The sequence below is a fragment of the Mus musculus genome, chromosome 14 (assembly GCF_000001635.26).
Source record: "Mus musculus strain C57BL/6J chromosome 14, GRCm38.p6 C57BL/6J".
NCBI classification, from domain to species: domain Eukaryota; kingdom Metazoa; phylum Chordata; class Mammalia; order Rodentia; family Muridae; genus Mus; species Mus musculus.
In genome coordinates, this window is record NC_000080.6 from 5547315 (window position 1) to 5560778 (window position 13464).

The window sequence follows — 13464 nt, forward strand, 5'->3', positions numbered from 1 at the left end:
GTTTGTTCTTGTAGTGGTTTTGAATGTTTCAAAGGAAATGTTGCTGCATGGAGAGCTATGAAGCTGCTGATGTTTGCAAGTCAGTTAGAGAGTGACTTCTACAAGCAGATCAGATTGGTGGCCCTGGTCTTCTGGCTGTCAGGGGAACACCACTTTGGCCACTGATTCAAAGAATGTTCTGTTGAGAGCATTTGCTAAGGGGGTTCTGATGATGGCAACTTGCTGATGTCAGGGAACTCCAGGGACATGAGCTCACTGAATCACTGCTTTCATTGGAAAAGGAACTTTTTGGCCAGAACAATCCTCTTAGAATCTATCTTTCTGCACAGCAGCTCTGGATCATTTCTCCAATGCCCTGACTGGTTTAGCCTTAACTATAGGGGAAATCACACACACACACACACACACACACACACACACACACACACACACACACACACACACACACTGTGGTTAGCATCTGCTTTCTTTCCCTGTCTACCTGGGCCACAAAATTTCTCCACCTCAAATATTTTCAGGTCTCAATAGATAAAAGTTCTGAAACTTCATCTTGATATGCACCAATAATACAGTAACACACAATTTCTAGCAGTCTATGTAACATTGATGTTTTGTCCAGGAGGCTCATAGCTCTTTTTTCAAGTAATCACCTAATCCAACCCTAAGTCACAAAAATTGCAAACCTGAAGACAAAAAGAATCTATTCTGAGTCAGGTGAAGTCTCTGCAATGTTCTTTTGAAGTTCATATACTGTTTTCAGATCTTCCCTCTGATATTCTAAAATGTCACCATCATTCCTTCACTGAGGGCTTTATGAAGAATGAAGTAGGAATATTGAATCCTCTCTGTGGCATTGGCTTTAACTCACTCAGTCTTGGAAGATACACTCATATCATGGATAAATTCTGTTCTGCCACCCACAGTGCAGAGCAAGTTACAAATCTATCAGATATGTGTCAGCATCTACATGTTCACAGTAATTCATGCTTCATGATTTATGACCACACATCTTGAACGATAATATGTCCTGTCTTGATCAAACAAGCTTCACATTATCATCCCCAAATTTTATCATTCGCCATCACCTTCAGTTTTAAAACAAACCCTGTAACATCAGTTATGGTTCTCTCTGCTGGAAATCAGGAATGCATGGAAAATAATTTGTAGGGTCCTTATGATCTGTTTCTGCTATCACAAAATTCAGGAAGTCATAATTTTCCCAATAACTCGAATTATCATTGTCATGACAGCTTTAGTCATCTCAGGGTTATGCTTTCTACATCCTAAGCTTCAGTCAAAATATTAATAGCAACCTCCAGCTATGCTGACCGAGTGCAGTTTGCTGTTTCTGTCTAGTAGTTGTGCTGTCACATGATCCATAAGTGATCCTCATATAGTTTTCCTTTATACTCAGCTGGATCTCATCATAATGAATGGGGCTGGGAGCCCACAATTCTGCCTTGTATATAGGGTGTCACCCTGCCTCTGGATAATTTTGCATTGTACTATCTGTACACGTCTTTCAGCTGATGTTCATTGATCCAGCAACAACATACATAGCTGTTGAGCTTCAGGGTAGTATATGAAATAGCTCAGCCAAATGATTAGTAGCTCCAACCTGCAATGTGCATATTGCCTGGTAAACATAGAGCTTTTTCAAGCATTGGTATATTTTGCCCTGAATCATCAATCTCTGTTGGTATAAAATACACTGTCTTGGCTTGCTGACCTGTGGAGAAAAGTAAGTTCCTCATTAGGCTGATACTATAATATGCTTTCAGTCAATCTCTGCTTGTGACCTTCTGGAGAAGTAGCTGAACATTGGGAGCATCTGCTCTTCAAAGAGGTCAAACATGCCCTCTACAAATACTTTCTCAGGACTGGACATTTCAGTCCAGCGGTGAAACCGGAGTCTCCAGTAATTTTCTTTATGGAGGAACAAATGAGTAACGGGAGGAATGTGGGACTGTTGTCATCTCTGACACAAATTATCTTCGTCCACATGTTACTCTTGTGCGTGTGATGGAGTCATTCTGCTTTAGCACTGTACTGGGGTTGGAATCTTATGCATTTGGTTGTCATCTGTTTGGATAACAACCTAGATCAACACAGTTGACAACATTCTTTCATGACACATTTCCCTACACATAGGGAGAACTGAGGACTCAGTAAGCTTACCACTGCCTTGGGCAGTAAACTGAAAAGATTCTTTCTTGCTCACGTGCAAATCTTCCCTCCATGTGGGCTACTTGTTGGTGGATATCTGGGTTTTGAGTACAGTTATAAGGAGTTGGGCAGAGGACATGGAAGTTGAAAGGAGGGGCAGTTGAGTGCAGAGAAAGTCAATGTTTGACCTTGCTTACTGAATGTAATAAACCAAAGGGGCAGTGGTTCCCATAATCCAAATAAGTGAATCATGTGACTATGAAACAGCATGTGATTATATTGGAGAGTCCTATATTACTGGATAACTGGATAGATACCAGGACATTTTTAGCTCTTTTGTTTTCAATGAAGTAGTTCAAACTTCTATGTAGGTTTGTATTTTTAGTGTATTTTGCAAAGAGTCACTTTCTTGATGCATATACTTTTTCCAATTATGGCCACTCCCACCTAATTTATCGAATTGGTTTTTTCTTCCAAGTCCACTGAGTACTTCAAATTTAATATGAGAAACTGAAGACAATGTCCTAAATCTTGTCTCTTGTCTTAGGATTTCCATTGTTGTCAAGTGACACATGACCACAATAATTCTTAGAAAGAAAAATTTTATTGAGGCTGGTTTACAGTGCAGAAGTTTAGTCCATTATCATCATGGTGGGGAGCATGGCAGTGTGCAGGCAGAAATCGAGCTGGAGGACCTGAGAGCTCTAAATTTTGATCTGCAAGTAGCAGAAAGAGATTGGGTTATACTAGGCTTGAGCATATATCAGACCTTGAAGCCCTCTTCCAGTTACACACTTCCTCTAACAAGGCTACACCTAGTGCAACAAGACCACACCTCTTAGTAGAGCCATTCTCAATGGGTCAAGCATTCAAACACACAAGTCCATGCAGGCCATGCCTATTCCAACCACCTCATCTTGGAATTACTCCACACTATCAGCTGGTATCTCATCCTAATTAGGACCAGGTGGTAAATTGTACTGAAATCCTGAATTGGGGAAGTTTTGGGTCCTAGTAATTCTTCATAGCTCCAACAGTCATTAAGTTCTGTGTCTGTTGTTCTGTCTTTATCGTTGAGGAGAGCATGCCTACTTCTTTTGTATTTATTTTAATGTTTCAAAATGTTATTTACAATCACATAATACATTTTTATCTAAAACACCACACTTTACTTCCCTCAATTCGTTCCTATCTGTAACCACTATTCCTTTACACACTATGTATTTTTAAAGAAGATAACAGAGCCCACTTAGCATGGATAGAATTAGCAAAATCTACTGGAGCATGAGTAGCCTCTCAGGGATGTATCCCCAAAGAAAACTGGCTCTCTTCTCCTCAGCAGCCACCACTTGCCAGCAAGTCCTTACCTAAGGATGGTCCTGCATGAGCCTCTCCCTTGTTAATGCTGAGAAGTTCATTGCCCAGATCTTGCTCACCTTTTGGGCATGCAGTTACAATTGCTATGAAGTAATGTGTGCAGCAGCCCTATCATAACAGATAAATACTGTTTTGGTTTGGACATCCTTACCTCTGCATCTCAAAAATTTCCTCTACCTTTTTCTGCCATAACTCCATAGCCTTGTAGTATGAGGTTGTGATATAGCCGGGTCATGTAAGCTGAGAACTCCACAGACCCATATTCTCTGTACATTGATCAAGTGGTCTTTTAGGACTCTAATAACTGTTATACACTGTTAGGAGAAGTATAGGACCAGAAAGGTGTACAACTTACAGAGAAAGTCTGACACAAGAGTGAGTTTGAAACATGTCCAATCCCTGAAAATATCCTGAATACAACACTAGGAGCATTGTGTCCTCCTTGTCTGAGCCTGCATGTTCCAGCTCACTTACAACACCTACCTCCACCACCCTTGAGGTAATCATTTACTCTGGTGACTAGATTACAGGTTAAACTTCCTTTCACTCTATTATGACAGAACCAGCCAACACATGGAGTTCTTCATGCAAATGAAACATTCACAGCACATTTGCACTGGAGAATAATGCAGTTACCCTGAAAGCCCCTACCTACATGTTCACTCCAATTTAAGGAGATCTGTTTCACTGAAAACCGTCTCAAGAGAAGACTATTTCTCCCACACTTACACCAACCAAGATCTTGGTATCCTAACTGGCTACTCATCATTCTTTCCAGTCAAGCCTGGGGTACAATGGTGCCTAGATATGCCCAAGGGAAAAACAGATTTGACTGACAGAGACTCTTTTCTGATGATTACCTAGAGCTATACTATTTTATGTGTCTAGAAATGAAACTTAGAAGACAAATTAATACTATTTATTTACAGTGGGCAAATAGTAGCCAGATCTCCCCTAGGGGCTATGTCCTACACATACATATTTAGCCCAGTCAACATCAACAACAAATAAATGTGGAACTTTGAATCTAGTGTGGAAAGGGTTGGTTATTCCCATAACATTCACACTACTGTTTCACTTGGGATCGTGATTTGCTGGCTGAGGAACATTGTTGATCACAGGGTTCACTGTTGAGGAAATGGTTGATTATTTTCTCACTGTTAGCATGAAGGCCATATCCTAATATTGTGAATGTTATCAGGCAGGGATGAACCTTGCAGGTTAGTACCAGATTGAGTTCTCCATGTCCTATGACTCAAGGATATAATGTCTTCAGCAAAAGGACCTTAACATTGAGTTTTGGAGGCTAACCATGAGCCATGGGATTATTCCATATTTTTGAAGGGATTGTATCTATGGGACATTTTTACTAGATAAATTTTTGGGTGAGAAACTTTCTTGTCAGTATAGAGTAACTCCATTTAAATCCATTATATATATGCAGATGTACATATTTTACCACCTGTTTACTAATCGGTCTAAAATTATGTACGGGACTATGGAACTATCTTATCATGTTCATAATTAACAAGGTTCACAAGGTTCATGGGTGGGTGAGACTGTTGAAGGCTTTCCCCCAGCAGGTTATAAAAAATATAGTAGACAAAGAATTGATACATCTGTAACATGGATCAATCTTGAAAACAATGCTAAGTGAAAGAAGCAGTTCATGAAGTCTACTGCAGCCTGAACACATTTATATTTAAATAGTCACCCAAAAATATTCCTCCATGCTCTGACACAACTAGATATAAAGCACAGTTATTGTAGTATGTGACCTCCCAGATCTCAGCTACTTAAGGCATCTTTGGAAGAGTAGAAATTTTAGTAATGAGGTTTTATTTGTTGCAACTCTACCATTCTGCATAACTCGCCTTTATCAGTCATTCCCTACCCTAAATTTGAAAAGTTAAAATGAATAACGCAATCCATAGATATTTGCTTTAGAGTGCAACACTCTTTTCCTTATAGCTCTTAGTCATTTCCTGACATTTCTAAGAGCTGTTGAAATCTTCTAATGGGTGGTCACTTAATGAGTGGACCCTGGCCCCTCAAATACTTCCAGATCCTGTATTTTGTTTTTGTTTTTGTTTTTGTTTGCTTGCTTGTTTTGTTTTTCGAGACAGGGTTTCTCTGTATGGCCCTGGCTGACCTGGAATTCACTTCGAACTCAGAAATTCGCCTGTCTCTGCCTCCCAAGTGCTGGGATTAAAGGTGTGCACCACCACTGCCCGCCAGATCCTGTATTTTTATTCAGGTCTTTGGTCAGAAAGACAATGAGAATATTATCAAATAATTATTTTGTGTGCTTTGTTTTCTTTTAATTGATGTAGGTAGTATCCTATCTCAGCATGTCTATTAATTTCATGGACCCAAACATTATCAGTCTGACAGAGCTCCACAGTGAGAGCCACACTGTTGACAAACAGTAATAACAGCAGTAAGATATGTTAGGAACTTAACTTTACTGATTGTGGAATCAATTATTCTTTTAAAAATCTGAGAGAATTGAATATAAATAGTAAATACATTAACAACTAGTATAACTCCATAGGTTGCTTTAACCCCATCATGTATTCTAGCTTTTTACTAAAAATATGATACTAACAAAGAAAAAGTTAAATAAATGCTTTGTTTGTATCATAACCAGTTGGAAACAGATAGAACGGACTGAAGGCAGTCAAGACTGTATCTCACTTAGTTGTTTCCACAAATTAAACCATTAGCCAAACTTCCAGAAACTTCTTCAACAATCTACATTTGCAGTTGCTCTTAAGAAGCTGAACCTTGTGTATTTGGAGCCAGAGTTATAGACTGGTCCTTGTAGATGAAGCACACATGTGCATTAGTGTGCTAGGGATCCACCTTTAGTTTTCATGTCACTTTGCATCTATAATTATTAGAATTTACAACCCTTTGCTGTTTATCAAAAGAGAGATGCTAGTGTTTCTTAATATGGTTAGTATGGATTTCTATTGAAGTACTATAAATTTGCTAATAGTGGTTGAAAATGGCATTAGATTTTAGAGTTGAAGATGCAGCTCACTGTTAAAGCACTTATTCCAACAGGAGAATGTCAGCCTTCATGGGTTAATACTGGTTATGCTTGAGAAGGTTATACTTATTCTAAAAGTTGCATCCTTCTTTTTATTCCTATGCCTTTGAGGTACTGACTTTGCAGCTCATTGAGCAAAATGCAATCCAAAGGGATTGTATCTGAATTCTCTTAACAAACATTGATATTTTATTTCTAGTTTGTGATTTGCATAAATTTTTAGTATACAGACATATAAAATGTATGCAAGTATAGAAATTTACAAAATGAAAGTCAGAGTTTACAGTAACTTCTATTTCTTCTTAATCATTAGAATACATGTACAATTGATATCCAGCAAAAGTTCCAATCTTTTAGAATTAGAGAGATTCTCATATTCAATCACCACAACCACAGATTTCCTCAGTCACCAGCTCTTAATCTAAATCACTGGTGAGGCATTGCTTGCTAACTTTTCAAATCCATATACAAAGCAGTTAATAGCGCCTACAATAATCATGCTATGTAGCACTGAGAAGCATATCTTTACAGGCAGGTAGTAACTTGCAGGGTCAACAAGTGCTGAGGCTGGAGGATTATTTCAGGATTTGGTTCTTCTACCATGTGGACCCAAGATCAAACTCAAGTAATCATGTTTGGCGAGTGGCACATTTACCCATTGTACCATTTAACTGGACCCTCAAACAGTTATTACATGAATTAAAGCACAGTATGGTTCCATGGAGCTTTTTCTTCTCTGCTTAGTCTTGGTTATCACTTACCACTCTGCACTGTTTAAAAATTTCCACTTGCCCCTAAATCAGATAGGGGACTAATATCCAATGTATATCTAAAGAACTCAAGAAGGTGGACTCCAGAAGATCAAATAACCCCATTAAAAATGGGGCTCAAAACTAAACAAAGAATTCTCACCTGAGGAATACCAAATGGCTGAGAAGCACCTGAAAAAAAAATGCTCAACATCCTTAATCATCAGGGAAATGCAAATCAAAACAACACTGGAGAAAGAGGAACAATCCTCCATTGTTGGTGGGATTGCAAGCTTGTACAGCCACTCTGGAAATCAGTCTGGTGGTTTCTCAGAAAATTGGACATAGTATTACAGGAGGATCCCGCAATACCTCTTCTGGGCATATATCCAGAAGATGTTCCAACTGGTAATAAGGACACATGCTCCACTATGTTCATAGCAGCCTTATTTATAATAGCCAGAAGCTGGAAAGAACCCAGATGCCCTTCAACAGAGGAATGGATACAGAAAATGTGGTACATTTACAGAATAGAGCACTACTCAGCTATTAAAAAGAATGAATTAATGAAATTCCTAGGCAAATGGATGGACCTAGAGGGCATCATCCTGAGTGAGGTAACCCAATCACAAAAGAACTCACATGATATGTACTCACTGATAAGTGGATATTAGCCCAGAAACTTAGAATACCCAAGATACAAGTTACAAATTGCAAAACACATGAAACTCAAGAAGAAGGAAGACCAAAGTGTGGATACTTTGCCCCTTCTTAGAATTGGGAACAAAACACCCATGGAAGAAGTTACAAAGACAAAGTTTTGAGCTAAGACGAAAGGATGGATGATCTAGAGACTGCCATACCCGGCGATCCATCCCACAATCAGCCTCCAAACGGTGACATCATTGCATACACCAGCAAGATTTTGCTGAAAGAACCCTGATATAGCTGTCTCTTGTGAGGCTATACCTGTGCCTGGCAAACACCGAAGTGGATGCTAAAAGTCAGCTATTGGATAGAACATAGGGCCCCCAATGGAGGAGCTAGAGAAAGTACCCAAGGAGCTGAAGGGGTCTGCAACCCTGTAGGTGGAACTGTTGTCTTAGTTAAGGTTTTATTGCTGTGAACAGACACCATGACCAAGGCAAGTCTTATAAAAACAACATTTAATTGGGGCTGGCTTATGGGTTCAGAGGTTCAGTCCATTATCATCAAGGTGGGAGCATGGCAGTATCCAGGTAGGCATGGCGCAGGAGGAGCTGAGAGTTATATGTCTTCATCCAAAGGCTGCTAGTGGAAGACTAACCAGTAACCCCAGGGCTTGTGTCTCTAGCTGCATATGTAGCAGAAGATGGTCTAGTCAGCCATCACTGGGAAGAGAGACCCCTTGGTCTTGCAAACTTTATATGTCTCAGTACAGGGGAATGCCAGGGCCATGAAGTGGGATGGGGTGGGTATGGAAGTGGGGGTGGGGGACTTTTGGGATAGCAATTGAAATGTAAATGAAGAAAATACCTAATTAAAAAAATTTGGAAATGGAAAAAAAACAGAAAAAAGAAAAAGAAAAAGAAAATGCCTTGCAACATTACAAGGAATTGACACAAGTCTGTTCTGAGGGACATACAGTTACACATATGAGGCAAATGTCATTTTTGTATAATTTAATTGGGTTTTCTTCTTATATAGTCAGGAGGATTAGACATTCTGCTCCCTTCTTCCTTCAGTGCATCTTGGAGTTTCGACCCATAAGTTCTTGCACCCATAATTACATAACTTATCATAGACTCAGACTGTGGTGTTGTGAGGAAGTGAAGACATGTTACAGGCATATGAAACTCAGATGGGCTGTTGGGAGCAGCACCTGCCTGTACAGGTGTCAAGGCAGCTAAAATCAGAGCAATATGCAGGACAGCTAGCTTTAAGCTAAGGCACCAGTGTGGATGGAGTGGGCAGGGAAGGTGTGGAATGCTCAAGGGAAAGAATGGCTTGGAACTAAAAGAGGGAGAATCAGAAGATCTGTGTGGAGAACGGGTACAGAGAGGTGGGGGCCTGATTGGGCAGATGTTAATGTCACTGTATGATGTTAACACTGTATACCCACTTGAATGAATAAGAAAATTTCATAATGTAATGGGAAAAAATTTCCACTTGCAGGCTCCTCCCCATCTGCTTTCATAGAACATATATTCTGCCCTCCCACTTACCTTGAGATCTGTCTCTTTTTTTTTTCTTCCCTTTTATAGTCCCATTACTGCTTTCTGGACTTTACAGGCCCTTCATATTAAACACATTTGTCTGGAACTCCATAGCTATGACCCACATGTAAGACAGAAGAGACACATGGATTCAAAGTATCCATTTTTCTTCCCAAATCTTCATTTGTTCTGCTGCTCATGTTCCCTAGACCTGAGCTGAGGTTCTAAGGCCTCCGAATCTCTGCAGCTGGTTGGAAGTTTGAACAGTGTTTCTTTTTCTCTTTTTCCTGCTTTTGCACTACTGCTTGTTTTGTTTTTCACACAGCTTCTCATTTAACTAGATGAGGGGCTCCCAGATTCTGTCTCTGTCTCCCTGTTTCTCTCTCTGTCCCTCTCTATCTTGTCCTCTCCCACTGTGAGTGTGTGTGTGTGTGTGTGTGTGTGTGTGTGTGTGTGTGTGTGTGTGTGAGTGTGTGTGTGAGTTCCTATCCTCTCATCCTTTTATGTTCATAAAGACACAGTTCAGACCAGTTTAAGCACATAACTTGCTTCTAAATTCCAGTGTGGCCTCAAGGTGTTATCTCTACAAGACACTACTTTAAATAAGAGTTGACATCCTCCTAAGGGAAATGATTTTGGGGGAAAAGCACAGAGATCTGAAGAAAATGCATTCCAAACTGTCCATGTGTTGACTCCTCTTTACAGCAACTCTCAAGGAGAAACATTGTATATAGTTTAGAAAGGATGTATGCTACAATATCCCAGAGTGGTTCCACTTGCTAGCTTCTTGCCTGACATTCTCATGTTCTTCTGATAGATAGTGTATCTAAAGCTAGCAACAGCACATTTTTAAGAACATAGGAATTGCCACAAATGGGTCTGTGCCAAGGTATTTGGCATTTCTTTGCTGGGTGTAGCACCATAGCAGTGATCTATATCATGTTCACCTCTGTGGCTGAGGGTTTAGTGTGAGTGAGTGTGAGTGTGAGTGAGTGAGTGAGTGTGTGTGTGTTTCCAGCTCATGTTGTTTCTACATAGCTCAGGCTGATATCTTACTTGCTACTACTCTGTCCTCAGCTCCTTGATTCAACATATGGGCCAACATACTCTTCCTGGGATTGTTTGCTTCTGATGGCTGAGGGGATCACTTGGGCTGATTCAGGACTCACATGGATCCAGCTAGACCTATGAGTAGCTTATCATAACTTCACTAACATCCTCAAAGCTGTAGTGAGTTCTGATGAGGATTTCGGGGAAATTCTCATCACTATGTATGTGATTTCCTTTGAACACCCACTCAAAGAGTGTATAGTCCTAGAATCTTCTCCAGATGCTTGTTCATTTCAGAGGATTCATCCTGCTGGCTCTGTATCAAACAATTCTAAATTCTCGTCATCCTTTTTTTTTCTTATCTTCCTTACTATGAACCTCAGAATGGAAAGAGCCACTTCTAGCAGTGCTTGGAAATTGAACCTTAAATTCCCTCATAGATTAAAAAGTTTCTAATAAACCAGAGAGCTATTGGAAAGTGGAGATGATAAAGAGCTTTGTTGTCACAAATGACAAGGAGAAAAAAAAATCCCCTGGTCAAAGCCAGAGGTTCTAACCCTTTACATCGCACTGTCTACCAGTGTGATATCAAACCTGCCAATGACACTTTATAGTTCTGAATGCCTGACCTCTCTCTAGCCAGGCATCTTTCCTCAAATTCAAATGCAGGTTTGGACCATCACTCTTTCTGCCAGTGTTTGCTCCTTGTATCAGAGGGCTAAGCTTGTGTCTGCCAGTCCTTAGGTATCTCCAGCCTGACCTGTCACTGGCTGAGCCCACCTTTTCTAACATCATAACGATTGGAATTTATTCTGTTGAAGCTTTGAGGGAAATCTCCATCTTATGTGACACATCTTTGTCACACACAGGCCCCCCCACCCTGACACATTTTACGGGCCCTGAGGATCTTCCTTTTGTCCTTGTATATGTCAGGTGACTGGCTTTTGATATGCATTATCCTGATCCAACTTCCTAGCAACTTTTCTCATCATCCTGATTAGAGGAATTAAGGAGGGCAAGAGCTGGGCTGTGTGGGAAAAGTGAGTGTCCACCTTCCCACATGAAGTAATGACATGATTCTAATGTAGCAGAGATTTCACACTTTTTTGGTAGAAGGGGATGCTAAAGACTTTTTCTGGGTCTCGGGGAAGGCCTGTGGAAAGGTATGTTAAATTGTGGAAAAGCTAACTACGTGTAGGCTCCTGGTGATGACCCTAACAGCTCCTTCACTGGACATTGTCTTGTATCCTGGAGAGCCTTAGCATCCTCTGTGATGCCACCAGTGTTGTGATGCCGTCAACTATTCTGGGGCATTTGTTTGTTGCACATAAGGTTACCCATAAATATGTAGGCCAGACTGAACAAGCTGCTTCAGAGAGAGAATGGAGAGCCTAACAAGAGCAGAGAGAGGCAGAAGGAATCCAGCCTTTGCTGTCAGAGTAAAACAGCAAGAAACAAGAGTTCTGTGGTTGGCACAGAAAGTCCTGAGCAAGGGATGGATGACAATCTTCCTGAAGTAAATGGTCTGGAGATATGTCTTCTAGTTTTGGGGCTCTGTAGCTGTGAGTTCCTGGGAAGAAATCAGCCTCATAGGCTCCAGCTTGAAGCATGCTGCCCTTGTCTTTCGGTGTTTCTTTAGGGTTTTTCCCCACTATGCAACTTCTTTTTTATTATTAGATATTTTCTTTATTAAATTTCAAATGTTATTCCCTTTCCTAGTATCCTCTCTAAAAATCCCCTATCCCCCCCCCTGCCCCTGATCCCCAAGATAACCTTCCTCCTTCTTTGCCCTGGCATTCCCCTATTCTGGGGCATAGAACCATCAAAGGACCCAGGGCCTCTCCTCCCATTGATGACCGACTAGGCCATTCTCTGCTACATATGCAGCTAGAGCCATGAGACCCACCGTGAGCTTTCTTTGATTGGTGGTTTAGTCCCAGGGAGCTCTGGGGTTACTGGTTAGTTCATATTGTTGTTCTTCCTATGGGGCTGCAAACACATTCAGCTCCTGGATACTTCCTCTAGCTCATTCATTGGGGAACCACGCTTTGGTCTTCCTTCTTCTTGAGTTTCATGTGTTTTGCAAATTGTATTTTGGGTACTCTGATCATCTGGGCTAATATCCACTTATCAGTAAGTACATATCATGTGTGCTCTTTGTGATTGGGTTACCACACTTAGGAAGATGTCCTCCAGATCCATCCATTTGCCTAAGAACTTCATAAATTCATTGTTTTTAATAGCTTTGTAAATGTACCACATTTTCTATATCTATTACTCTGTTGAGGGACATCTAGGTTCTTTCCAGCTTCTGGATATTATAAATAAGGCTGCTATGAACATAGTGGAGCATGTGACCTTGTTACAAGTTGGAGCGTCTTCTGGGTATATGCCCAGGAGTAATATTGCTGGATCCTCTGGTAGTACTATGTCCAATTTTCTGAGGAACTACCAAACTGATTTCCAGAGTGGTTGTACAAGCTTGCAATCCCACCAACAATGGAGGAGTGTTCCTCTTTCTCCACAACCTTGCCAGCATCTGCTGTCAACTGAAATTTTGATCTTAGCCATTCTGACCTGAGGTGGAATCTACGGTTGTTTTGATTTGCATTTCCCTGATGATTAAGGATGTTGAACATTTTTTAGGTGTCTCAGCCATTCAGTATTCCTCAGTTGAGAATTATTGTTTAGCTCTGTACCCCATTTTTAATGGGGTTCTTTGGTTTTCTGGAGTCTAACTTCTTCTTTTGGGGTGGTGGTTGTGGTTTCGAGACAGGGTTTTTCTATATAGCTCTGGCTGTCCTGGAACTCAATTTGTAGACCAGGCTGGCCTCCAACTCAGAAATCGGCCTGCCTCTGCCTCTCCAGTGCT

The 13464-nt window shown here is 40.6% G+C and overlaps 1 long non-coding RNA gene across 2 annotated transcripts in view; it reads right to left on the minus strand.

Moving 5' to 3' along the window:
- Window positions 1-13464, minus strand: part of Gm26893 — a 39421-nt gene that overhangs the window by 12368 nt on the left and 13589 nt on the right. The window contains exons 3-4 of one of the 2 annotated variants that reach the window (XR_003950950.1): window positions 3534-3651; window positions 2794-2882 (exon numbers count right to left, since the gene is read on the minus strand). The exons of the other annotated variant lie outside the window; for it this stretch is intronic. This is a non-coding gene — a long non-coding RNA (predicted gene, 26893). Of the gene's footprint in view, window positions 1-2793; window positions 2883-3533; window positions 3652-13464 lie in introns of those variants that run through there. 2 annotated transcript variants of the gene reach the window in all.